Source organism: Procambarus clarkii, chromosome 9, assembly GCF_040958095.1.
Source record: "Procambarus clarkii isolate CNS0578487 chromosome 9, FALCON_Pclarkii_2.0, whole genome shotgun sequence".
Lineage (NCBI taxonomy): Eukaryota > Metazoa > Arthropoda > Malacostraca > Decapoda > Cambaridae > Procambarus > Procambarus clarkii.
The window spans coordinates 10768549-10782168 of record NC_091158.1 but is presented as its reverse complement, the minus strand read 5'-3'; the positions used below and the strand labels follow the sequence as shown (position 1 = coordinate 10782168).

At 47.2% G+C, this 13620-nt stretch overlaps 1 protein-coding gene across 1 annotated transcript in view; it reads left to right on the top strand.

The window, feature by feature from the left end:
* Positions 1-469: 469 nt before the first annotated feature.
* Positions 470-13620, top strand: part of LOC123766248 (uncharacterized) — a 123203-nt gene continuing 110052 nt past the window's right edge. Inside the window, exons 1-2 of the mRNA XM_045755289.2 lie at positions 470-618; positions 5773-5831. The gene's annotated coding sequence lies outside the window, so the exon portion shown is untranslated. The remainder of the gene's footprint in view (positions 619-5772; positions 5832-13620) is intronic.

Below are 13620 nucleotides of genomic sequence, written 5' to 3'. Positions count from 1 at the left end.
GCTTCAGATGAGCTGAGGAAGGATAACATCTCTTGCTTGCAGTTTCACTAGGTACTTCATTTGACAGCCCTTATGAACCCTAGTCTTAGTTTAAAAAATGAGAGAGAGAGAGAGAGAGAGAGAGAGAGAGAGAGAGAGAGAGAGAGAGAGAGAGAGAGAGAGAGAGAGAGAGGGGGCAGGAATGCGGGTCCGCTGGTTGGAGTGGACGGGTCCAAAGCGGTGGCCTGCGGCGGTGCTCCCCCCTCCCCCTCCTTTCCTCTACCCTAGCCCTCATCCCAGCTCCCACTATCCCCCAGTAATCCCCTACCAAGGAGCAAGAATCCCCCTCCTATCCCCATCCCATCTCACAGCTCCTCTCCTACCATCTCCCAGGGATCTCTCAATCCCCAATGCCCGCCCCTCCCCCATCCCCCAAGCCAGTCTGGTGCCCCACCCCCACCACCGCCCCTCCGCTAGTACCTTGGTAATGGCGGCGGAGCGCGGAGAGGCGCTCCAGTGAAGGTGGTGAGTGTGGCGAGAAGCGCGCGACCTGTGCCCCTTTGGGGTAACATGTGTATACCTGAGGTGCAGCGGCGCCCCGAGAAGCTCAAGAGTGATCGTCAGAGCCTCGCTAGGCAGGTGAGTCGCCTCCAGAACCACAGCTGCGGTCCCCGGCACTCACGCTCACTCCGTGGGGGTGTCGGCAGCTGTAGGAACAGCACCAACAGCCCCTGCAGCCAGCCACCCCGGCCCAGGCTCTGCTGCTGTGTGGCGGGACTCTCATACCCGCCCACCACACTCAGCCTCTCATTCTGTTTCTGCTGCTGACGTAGGCTCATATGATGTTGCATAGGGCGGATAGCAACAGTACGTGCTTGTGGGATGAGGGAGGCTGGCAGGAAGCATCAGGAGGCAGTTGGGATCCTGGAGGCAGCAGGAGGCTGGGTTCACGGCTTTCATCACTACTTACTTAAACGTTGAAATCTCCTGAGCGGGTGTCTACGGCGGCGGGTGACGGCAGGCCTCGAGGGCGACACCCTCCTACCTCCCCCATCAACAGCCTACCAGAGGCCTGCCCATCCTGATGCAGGCCGCCAGGTGGAGCGGTGTGTGTGTGTGTGTGTGTGTGTGTGTGTGTGTGTGTGTGTGTGTGTGTGTGTGTGTGTGTGTGTGTGTGTGTGTGTGTGTGTGTGTGTGTGTGTGTGTGTACTCACCTAGTTGTGCTTACGGGAGGTTGAGCTCTGGCTCTTTGGTCCCGCCTCTCAACTGTCAATCAACTGGTGTACAGATTCCTGAGCCTACTGGGCTCTATTGTATCTACATTTGAAACTGTGTATGGAATCAGCCTCCACCACATCACTGCCTAATGCATTCCATCTGTTAACTACTCTTGACACTGAAAAAGTTCTTCCTAACGTCCCTGTGGCTCATTTGGGTACTCAGTTTCCACCTGTGTCCCCTTGTTCGCGTACCACCCATGCTAAACAGTTTATCCTCCGTGTGTGTGTGTGTGTGTGTGTGTGTGTGTGTGTGTGTGTGTGTGTGTGTGTGTGTGTGTGTGTGTGTGTGTGTGTGGAGCGGAGTGGCGTAGAGTAGGCTGGCCCGCCCCGTCCTCTCGTATTATGTCCCGGTATGTGGAGCGCCCACAGGCACGTGTGCCCATCTGCTGGTGCCCTCCGCTGTCCTGCCCAGCCTGCCCCACCCGGCCTGCTCCTCTGTCATGCCCGGTGTGACAGGTCAAATCTGTCCCGCTAGGTGTATCGTGTCATACCAGGCCCTCCTCTGTAATGCCCGGTGTGACGTCATGCAAGACTTGCCCATCTGTATGCTCAGCGTAGCCTGTCATGCCCTTTGTGACGTTTCGAGCTTGGTGTGACCTGTCATGTCAGGCCTGCCCGTTCTTCCTCTCCGCCATGCTCGATATGACCTGTCAAGCAAAGCACCCGCCTGACATGCCTGGCCAGTCCCTCTGTACTGACCGAAATGCTCTTGTCATGCCCTCTGAAGCCCTCTGTTAGTCCCAGTGTGCCGCTCTGTCATGTCCGGTGTATCCCTCAGTTATGGTCAGTCAACAACAGTGTTCTGTAGAGTGTGCCCCCTGTGTCGTGTCCATGTGTCATGCAAGGAGTTCAGCCATCATGCCCAGTGTATCTTTTTGGTATGCCAGGCATTCCTCATTGTCATGTTCAATGTTCCTTTGTGTCATGCCCATTTTCCACCACAGTCATGCCCAGTATTCCTATCTTACATACCCGGTTACCTAATGACATACCTGGTGTTACTCTCTGACATGCCCAGTGTTATTCCCTGACATGCCCGGTGTTATTCGCTGACATGCCCAGTGTTATTCGCTGACATGCCCGGTGTTATTCTCTGACATGCCCAGTGTTATTCGCTGACATGCCCGGTGTTATTCTCTGACATGCTCAGTGTTATTCCACGACATGCCCAGTGTTATTCCCTGACATGCACGGTGTTATTCTTTGACATGCCCGGTGTTATTCTCTGACATGCCCGGTGTTATTCTTTGACATGCCCAGTGTTATTCACTAACATGCCCGGTGTTATATCCTGACATGCCCAGTGTTATTCCACGACATGCCCAGTGTTATTCCCTGACATGCACGGTGTTATTCTCTGACATGCACAGTGTTATTCACTGACATGCCCGGTGTTATTCCCTGACATGCCCAATGTTGTTCTCTGACATGCCCAGTGTTATTCTCTGACATGCCCAATGTTGTTCTCTGACATGCCCGGTGTTATTCTCTGACATGCCCAGTGTTATTCACTGACATGCCCGGTGTTATTCCCTGACATGCCCAATGTTGTTCTCTGACATGCCCAGTGTTATTCCCTGACATGCCCAATGTTGTTCTCTGACATGCCCGGTGTTATTCTTTAACATGCCCAGTGTTATTCGCTGACATGCCCAGTGTTATTCGCTGACATGCCCAGTGTTATTCTTTAACATGCCCAGTGTTATTCTCTGACATGCCCGGTGTTATTCACTGACATGCCCATTGTTATTCACTGACATGCCCATTGTTATTCACTGACATGCCCGGTGTTATTCACTGACATGCCCAGTGTTATTCTCTAACATGCCCGATGTTATTCTCTGACATGCCCAGTGTTATTCTCTGACATGGCCAGTGTTATTCGCTGACATGCCCAGTGTTATTTCCTGACATGCCCGGTGTTATTCTCTGACATGCCCGGTGTTATTCTCTGACATGCCCGGTGTTATTCTCTGACATGCCCGGTGTTATTCTCTGACATGCCCGATGTTATTCTCTGACATGCCCAGTGTTATTCTGTGAAATGCCCAGTGTTATTCTCTGACATGCCCAGTGTTATTCTCTGTCATGCCCGGTGTTATTCGCTGACATGCCCGGTGTTATTCTGTGACATGGCCAGTGTTATTCTCTGACATGCCCAGTGTTATTCTCTGACATGCCCGGTGTTATTCGCTGACATGCCCAGTGTTATTCTCTGACATGCCCGGTGTTATTCGCTGACATGCCCGGTGTTATTCTGTGACATGGCCAGTGTTATTCTCTGACATGCCCAGTGTTATTCTCTGACATGCCCGGTGTTATTCTGTGACATGCCCAGTGTTATTCTCTGACATGCACGGTGTTATTCGCTGACATGCCCAGTGTTATTCTGTGAAATGCCCAGTGTTATTCTCTGACATGCCCAGTGTTATTCTCTGACATGCCCAGTGTTATTCTCTGACATGCCCGGTGTTATTCGCTGACATGCCCGGTGTTATTCTGTGACATGGCCAGTGTTATTCTCTGACATGCCCAGTGTTATTCTCTGACATGCCCGGTGTTATTCTCTGACATGCCCGGTGTTATTCGCTGACATGCCCGGTGTTATTCTGTGACATGCCCAGTGTTATTCTCTGACATGCCCAGTGTTTCCTTCCGTAATTTCTAGTGTGGTCATGGCATGGCAATTCTACCCTCTTCCCCGGTGTGCCCTTCTCTCATTCTCCGAGCATGACAGTGTGTCCCTCTGTCATGCCAGGAGTGTCTCTCTGTTATTCCTGGAGTGCCCTTCTGTTATGCTCGAAGTGCCACTTTTCATGCCCAGTGTGCCCCTCTTTCATGCCTAGAGTGGATCTACCATGCCTGGAGTAACCTGCCATGCCGAGAATACCCTTCTGTCATGCCAGGAGTTACTCTCTCTCATGCCCGGATTGTCTCCTTTAACCCTGAAATTAGGTTTCAAGTTGGAAGCCTCAACACGTAGAGGATTCAGATGAATCCCAGGTTACATTGTCTTTACCATGTCGTGGTGTAGAGGTCTAAGGCGTTTGCATGGGAGTACTTCGAGTATAGGTTCGAATCCTCCTTATGACTCCTTCTAATTTTTTCATAATAAACATTATATATGACAATGATGTATAAGGATTATGCGCAATAAATTTATACGATCAGAATTATATATTGTGATGTAATTATTTTCATTAGCATTATAGATGTGACAAAGACAGTATTATTACCTATAGCTTTATTAATCATTATTTACATAATAACCATTATTTTTTTAATGTATTCATTTTGTATATATTATTTTATTTATATTTTATTTATTATTGTCCCAGCCCATCCTCCTATAATAAAAGTACTTACAGTAACTATTTGACGGAAAGTACCAATGTGCAGTGATGGACCGCCAGGGAGTTACTTGACTTTTGTATTGTTAAATTTGGACAAAGCGGAAACTTTTGTTTTAACTGCAACATAAATATAAAACCTAACCTCACCTCTCATAGCCTAATATAGTACATATATTAGGCTATACTGGGCTTGGGAGTATTTAAGTTCGTATTTTAGTGTTATATTTTCCGGAACCTATGAAATTAAAATTACAAATCATGGTCTAGTAGCGGTAAAATACACATTGGGATTTTCCACCAAAAAGTTACTCTATGTACTATCATTTCAGGAGGATGGGTTGGATTATCCGTATATTTTTACGTAATAAATTATTATATATAAATTGTATCGATAAAGATTATATATGCTTCCCAGAAGCACCCACTCGGAACACACACACACACACACACACACACACACACACACACACACACACACACACACACACACAAGAAAATGTATATATGCTGGTTAGCATTGTAAATGTGTGGCCACGTCTGCGGTAGAAAATAATAATAACAGTAAAAAAAAATCCTATTCACACCCATAACTCCCACTTAAACATAGCCAACCACATCATTCCAAAATCCCATTCCTAACGAACCTTACGAACACCCACAATCACATCTAACTGGCCATCAATCCCACCCCCTTTACCCCATACCCTACTCCGCCAACCACCCACAACCACCCTAGCTATACCACCAACTAGCCAGCCACACAGCCTAGTCTCCCTATCCTCCACCTGAGCACCCCCACACGCACAACTCCACCAACTCACTCATACCCACCTACATCACTCACACACAACCACATAACATCCACATACTCACCACCTACCCATCATGCCCTCTTACACTCCGTCCACCCACACCACACAACATACCCCCCATCCCCCTTGTCGTGAGCTCAACACATCTCAACCCCTTGTGTTGTGATCACACAGCACAACCCCGTTATGTTGTGAGCTCATCACGTAACCCCCTCATGTTGTGACCACACCACACAACACAATTTGTGACCTCACAACACTAGGGTGATGAGTTGTGAGTGGAGATCACCACTGAGAAAGAACACTATATACCATGGCAAAAGCTAAATGAGGTGTTTGTGTTGACAGATGTGGGCGGGAGCTAATGTGCAGGTGCTCGTACGTCTGGCAAGCCCAGGGCACTAGAGGTGAGTACTGCACCCCAGGTGTGTACAGGTGTGCTGCACCCTAGGTGTGTACAGGTGTGCTGCACCCTAGGTGTGTACGGGTGTGTTGCTTCCCAGGCGTGTACGAGTGTGTTGCTTCCCAGGCGTGTGTTGTACCCCAGGTGTGTACAGGTGTGTTGCACCCCAGGTGTGTGTTGCACCCCCATGTGTGTATAGATGTATGGTACTATTGTTATGCAGTACTACTATTACTGTTATGTACAAGAGTACCACACACGAGAGGTAAGAATATACACTATTAAATGTGTTTACATGACTTATACACTCTAGGTGTGCACATGTACATTGCACCATATATATATATATATATATATATATATATATATATATATATATATATATATATATATATATATATATGTCGTATCTAGTAGCCAGAACGCACTTCTCGGCCTACTATGCAAGGCCCGATTTGCCTAATAGGCCGAGTGATTTTTGTTATTTTCTATAAATTACATATTATTGATTTAATCAATAATATGTAATTTAATAATTGTATAAATTACAATTATTATTGATTTAATTATGTTAGTTTAGGTGTGGTTAAAATAGGTTAGGTTAGGTTAGGTAGGGTTGGTTAGGTTCGGTCATATATCTACGTCAGTTTTAACTCAAATTTAAAAAAAAAATTGCTCATACATAATGAAACGAATAGCTTTATCATTTCATAACGAAAAAATGAGAAAAATATTGAAATTCAGGAAAACTTGGGTTATTAGGCAAATCGGGTCTTGCATAGTAGGCCAAGAATTGCGTTCTGGCTACTAGGTACAACATATATATATAATATATATATATATATATATATATATACATACACAAATATACTACACTCCAAAAATGCACTCTGAGAATTCCACTGTAAGAATTACTCTTGTGTGATAATCAGATCACAGGTGGGTGATGCTGGGATCGCAGGTGAGTGATACTGGGATCACAGGTGAGTGATGCTGGGATCACAGGTGGGTGATGCTGGGATCACAGGTGAGTGATTCTGGGATCACAGGTGAGTGATGCTGGGATCACAGGTGGGTGATGCTGGGATCACAGGTGAGTGATGCTGGGATCACAGGTGGGTGATGCTGGGATCACAGGTGAGTGATGCTGGGATCACAGGTGAGTGATACTGGGATCACAGGTGAGTGATGCTGGGATCACAGGTGAGTGATGCTGGGATCACAGGTGGGTGATGCTGGGATCACAGGTGAGTGATGCTGGGATCACAGGTGAGTGATGCTGGGATCACAGGTGGGTGATGCTGGGATCACAGGTGAGTGATGCTGGGATCACAGGTGAGTGATGCTGGGATCACAGGTGGGTGATGCTGGGATCACAGGTGGGTGATGCTGGGATCACAGGTGAGTGATGCTGGGATCACAGGTGAGTGATGCTGGGATCACAGGTGGGTGATGCTGGGATCACAGGTGAGTGATGCTGGGATCACAGGTGAGTGATGCTGGGATCACAGGTGGGTGATGCTGGGATCACAGGTGAGTGATACTGGGATCACAGGTGAGTGATGCTGGGATCACAGGTGAGTGATGCTGGGATCACAGGTGGGTGATGCTGGGATCACAGGTGAGTGATGCTGGGATCACAGGTGAGTGATGCTGGGATCACAGGTGGGTGATGCTGGGATCACAGGTGAGTGATGCTGGGATCACAGGTGAGTGATGCTGGGATCACAGGTGGGTGATGCTGGGATCACAGGTGGGTGATGCTGGGATCACAGGTGAGTGATGCTGGGATCACAGGTGAGTGATACTGGGATCACAGGTGAGTGATGCTGGGATCACAGGTGGGTGATGCTGGGATCACAGGTGAGTGATACTGGGATCACAGGTGAGTGATGCTGGGATCACAGGTGAGTGATGCTGGGATCACAGGTGGGTGATGCTGGGATCACAGGTGAGTGATGCTGGGATCACAGGTGAGTGATGCTGGGATCACAGGTGGGTGATGCTGGGATCACAGGTGAGTGATGCTGGGATCACAGGTGAGTGATGCTGGGATCACAGGTGAGTGATGCTGGGATCACAGGTGAGTGATGCTGGGATCACAGGTGGGTGATGATTATAAATCCTAGTACAAAGATGAATGAAAGATCATACACAAACGGCAGCAAGAAATGAAGAGCAGAGCACTGCAACATCCACCTATATTTAGGTGTCTTGAGTCATTAAGTAAGGTCATAGATGGTTCTTACCTGGTCACAATGGGTCACCCTGGGTTACCCTTGGTCACCATGGGTCACCAGAGGTCACACTGGGTCACCAGAGGTCACAGTGGGTCACAATTTGGACACAATGGGCCCACTGGGTCACCCTGGGTCACCATGAGTCACCCTGGGTCACCCTGGGTCATCATGGGGTCCCCCTGGGTCACCATGGGTCATAATGGGTCTCCATGGGTCACACTGAGTCCCCATAGGCAACCATGGTCACCTTGGATCACACTGTGTCACCATGGGGCCTCGTAGCCTGGTGGATAGCGCGCAGGACTCGTAATTCTGCGGCGCGGGTTCGATTCCCGCACGAGGCAGAAACAAATGGGCCAAGTTTCTTTCACCCTATGCCCCTGTTACCTAGCAGTAAATAGGTACCTGGGTGTTAGTCAGCTGTCACGGGCTGCTTCCTGGGGGTGGAGGCCTGGTCGAGGACCGGGCCGCGGGGACACTAAAGCCCCGAAATCATCTCAAGATAACCTCAAGATGGGTCACACCGAGTCACCATGTTTCACCCCTGGGTCACTCTGGGTCTCCATGAGTCACCCTGGGTCATCATGGGACATACAACGCTGACTAATTGACCTCTCACCGTGAAACACTTGTCAAAACTTTACAATTTCAGAGATATATTGAATGATGTTATTATGAATTATGGGAAATTAAAGGGAAAACCATGTGGCATGTGAGCTAAATGGAGTGCACGTATGGGGCAGGGGCGGGGTGAGTGCGTGTGTTTGTGGGGTGGGTGGAGTGTATGTGTGGTGAAGTGGAGTGCGTGTGTGAGGGAGTGGAGTGGATGTGTGGACGTGTGTGGGGGGGAAAGGGGAGTAGTTACTTTGTTTGGGCGTTAACTCACTCTTTGACTTCGGAGGTTAACCCATTTTTGGACTTTGGGACCTTCCGGCCCGTTGCAGTGGCCTTGCGGCGCTAGTTTCTTTGCCTTGCGGCAGTTTCATGTGCAGCCTTGCGGCTAATTTCCTGGTTGATACCTGGTTGATACCTGGTTGATGGGGTTCTGGGAGTTCTTCTACTTCCCAAGTCCGGCCCGAGGCCAGACTTGACTTGTGAGAGTTTGGTCCACCAGGCTGTTGCTCGGAGCGGCCCGCAGGCCCACATACCCACCACAGCCCGGTTGGTCCGGCACTCATTGAAGGAAACAATCTAGTTTCCTCTTGAAGATGTCCACGGTTGTTCCTGTAATATTTCTGATTTCCTCGTGCTGTGCCTTGCGGCGTTTGTGGGAAATACGAGTATACCTCGGATATATATATAGCATGTGACCATATCCCCAGGATGCGACCCACAACAGTCGACTAACACCCAAGGTTCTTAATTACTGCTAGGTGAACAGAGGCTATGAGTGTAAGGAGACTTGCCCATACGTCTCGCCCTGCCTGGGAGTGTGTGCGCGTGCATGCATGTGTTGGGGGAGTGGAGTGTGTGTGCGTGTGGGGGGGGGGGGGAAGTGGAATAGTTTGTGGGGTAGAGGACCTAGGGGCAGTGGAGTGCATATGAGAGAGAATGTGTGTGTGTTACGTAGATGGTCTTGACTGAGGTCGCCTCCGCCCCTCCAACTCTCTCCTCATTCAGTCTGCTTGCACCCTGCTGAGGCAGCTCTTATTTTTTGTGTGTCTGCGATACTTCTGACCATCTCTGAGAACACCATTTTCTTACAGTAATGATTGTTGCCACAAGTTCGTTTTTTGGCGGAGTTTGGGTTAAGAGGTATAGAAGGAAACTATTGCAATGCTAAAATATGGAGATGTACGCTTTTATGTATTGTGAAGCATTCCAGTTGTGTGTGTGTGTGTGTGTGTGTGTGTGTGTGTGTGTGTGTGTGTGTGTGTGTGTGTGTGTGTGTGTGTGTGTGCGTGTGCGCGCGCGCGCGTGCGTACTTGCGCACGCATACCTATCTGTGGTATGAGAGAGTTCAAGAGAGAACTGGATAAGCACCTCCAAAGGATACCTGATCAACCAGGCTGTGACTCATACGTCAGGCTGCGAGCAGCCGCGTCTAACAGCCTGGTTGATCAGTCCAGCAACCAGGAGGCCTGGTCGACGACCGGGCCGCGGGGACACTAAGCCCCGGAAGCACCTCAAGGTAACCTCAAGGTGGTTAACATGAGAGTTTAAGCTCGTAGTGTCCCGTCTTATCTAGCTGCAAAATTCATATACGTTCTGCAGAGCAGCAGGGTGAGGCACATCTCGTGTGCCAGGTGAGTACGACGGGCTCACCGTAGCCCGTGCTGCTTGGAACTCTGTATTCCCAATAACTGAATCTCAAACAACACCAAGAGGCTCAGCGGTCCGCCCCCCCCCCCTCCCGTCCACAACTCCAGTTGAGAAGAAATACTTCCTTGCATCTCTCCTTTCCTTTTATGAAGGTAGTTTGTTATGCTGGACGTGTCCTCCCACTCTGCCTGCAGCTGGAGTAGTTTCATACACCTTTACCCGCTTGAAAGTAGTTTGTGTTTGTCCCGTTTTTCTTCATCGTGCGTGAGCGATAAGCTCTCATTATTTTTATCTATATATTACTGACAGCTAACTTGGTGTATTTTTTCAAAGAAGACGGCACACCATCGCTGCTTTTTTAAACTCTAATCGATCGTTGCAAATAATTTTTTACAGTTTTTTCATTCATATAAGTGAAATGCAAACAAAAATTGGTCAATGATGTTATGGAATTAATGAAACTTAATTTTTATGGTGTTCTCCAACCAGTATGCCCCATGAAGTCTATTATTGCGCTCTCTCACCTTCATTATACGACACTTCTCTGCATTGAAATCTATTAGCCGTTTTTTTTACGTCATCGGCATTTTGTTTAGGTTTTCTAGCTATAATTTTGCAATTTTCTTGATTGTTGATTTGTGTAATTGTGTAGCATGATCAACAATATGGTCACGTACAATACACACTCAAGTGCGCCTGACACCGTGCCTTGGGGCACTATTACACGTGCTCACGTACAACACACTCAAGAGCGCCTGACACCGTTGCTTGGGGTGAACTCTTGATGGTGTGAAGTCAACTCTCACTCTCATCCTGCTCGGCGCCTCCATCTTACTCCAACATTTCTGTAATTCTCCAATATAATCTATGTGCCACATGGTCGAAGGTTTTCTCATTTAAATGTGTACATAACTGTGTTTACAGGGAGACATGTCTAGCTCTTGGACCCAGTTTCATGTCTATAGTACTTTATCTGATGTATTTATTCATATCTGTTGCCGTGTTAGTTCACTGCCGTACCAGTCCTGGAAGCTGTGAGTATATACAACTTCCACAAAGTCTTCCATTGCACTTGCTTACAACAAGCACTACACACACACACACACACACACACACACACACACACACACACACACACACACACACACACACACACACACACACACACACACACACACACATATATCTTAATCTATCTTTCTAACTCCAACCGAAGTAGCTTCGCGTTATCTGTAAGTATGGATGTGATTGATCCTATTTCGTGCCAGTTCGATATAAGAGCATCTTGTGTGAGATGGAATCAAACAGATTTTGAAGATTTAGGAACACTCTGCACATATTTTGTTATCTTTTTTATTATCATCATCTTGTAATAGATTATATTTGGTTTCACAGTTATGATTTGCCATCACTGAACCCATTCTAGTGTTTAGAAAAGAAAGTACATTCTTTTTAAATATTTCACGAGTCTTCGTGTTCTGCTTCACAGACCTATTTGGGTACTCTGCATCACCTTGCACAGCATAACTGTTAGTGATACTGGCCTGTAATTCAGTGGATATTGTCAAATCTTTCATGTATATTAATATCACATTAGCTGCTTTCCACACATTTGGTAATTCACTCTTTTCAACGATATAGTTAAAGAGTGCAGAAAGATGTTTCTTAAGTGTACCAGCTGTCATTGCCAATATGTTCGGTGAGATCTGGTCCTGGTCTATTATCTCTGTCACATTCAGCTCCTCTGTTGGTTTCCTTACCCTCTGTGGAGCCGCTTCTAATTCACTCAGCATTTACCTGAGCAGTGTCTGCCTTTCTTGGTTCATACAGAGTTCTGTTTCAAATATAAAGACCTCCTAGAGACCTCGACTATGACGTTTAGTGCTTCACAGACCTATTTGTAGATTTCTGGGCACGCTGCCTCTCGATAGACTCGTCTGATTACTTATTCATTAACATATGTCTTCCACCTTATGTGGCCATGTACAAGCCTTGGGTCGGTGTTTTTGGTTGTGTGCTGAGTCATTCTCACACAATTTTTCTGATTCTCATCTGGCTCCTACATACTCACGCCTTTCTCTCTCTTATAGATTTTGTGGTTTCCCTCTGCTCTATTCTCAGTCTATTTCTTCCGTTCTCTCTTGGTCCTCTTTATTTTTTTAGCCTCCAGGCACTGTCTTTTGAACTATAGGCTGGTGCTGTACTTTTGTCTATTAAAGGTAATATGAAGTCCTGCTCTGTTTCCGTCCATTGCCTTGCTTAAGGTCCATAATTCCTGCGCTGTTGTGTCTCTGAATTCCAGTTTTCATGGTATTCTCTTGAGGAATCCTCTGAATTTTTAAGTAATGCTGGCTGTGGTATGGGTCTCTTTTCCATCTTACAGTGTTTTCATCATCGTCAAGTAATGATAACTAGCAAACAATTGTTAATTGTACTCTAGGACATGTTTATTCAAAGTACTCTATATCCACCTAATTAAAAAAACCAGACATGCTGTTTTAGATTTACCCTCTTGTTGATTATTTCCTCAAATGCCTTGCCAAGATTTTCCACTTAATTACCTCTACTAAATTGTATGTGTGTGTGTGTGTGTGTGTGTGTGTGTGTGTGTGTGTGTGTGTGTGTGTGTGTGTGAGTGCGTGTGCTGGGTGGCGGGTGGTTTAGCAAGAGAAAGTACACTGCACCTTTCACTAAGCGGACCAGGGCCACCTCCATTCATGACTCCCAGATCAACCTACCCCCCCCCCACTCCCTATCTTCCTCCTCCCCCCGCCCCCTCCCCATCTTCCTCCACCCTTTCTATTTTCCTCTTCCGCTCTTTCTCTCTCTCTCACTCTCTCTGTCTCTCTCTCTCTCTCTCTCTCTCTCTCTCTCTCTCTCTCTCTCTCTCTCTCTCTCTCTCTCTCTCTCTCTCTCTCTCTCTGTCACACACACATTCCGAGCTCTCACTCAAGGGGTACAGTGTACGGCATCATATATATATATATATATATATATATATATATATATATATATATATATATATATATATATATATATATATCTTAGGCACTAGCTAGGAGAATCGAACCGCCGACCCACTATGTGGGCGGAAGTTCTTCCACTGAGCTATCATGGAGGCCAAATAGGAAAAAAATTCACAGGTTACCATAGGCCTGTGTCAACCACTGACCATCCCCAGGTTGGGAGCAACAACAGTCGCCTTACTCCCGGGTAAGTTACTCACCCGGCAGTAAATAAACATATCTAAAACTTACGCTACCAGTTTTAGATCAATTTGTCATTATTTTC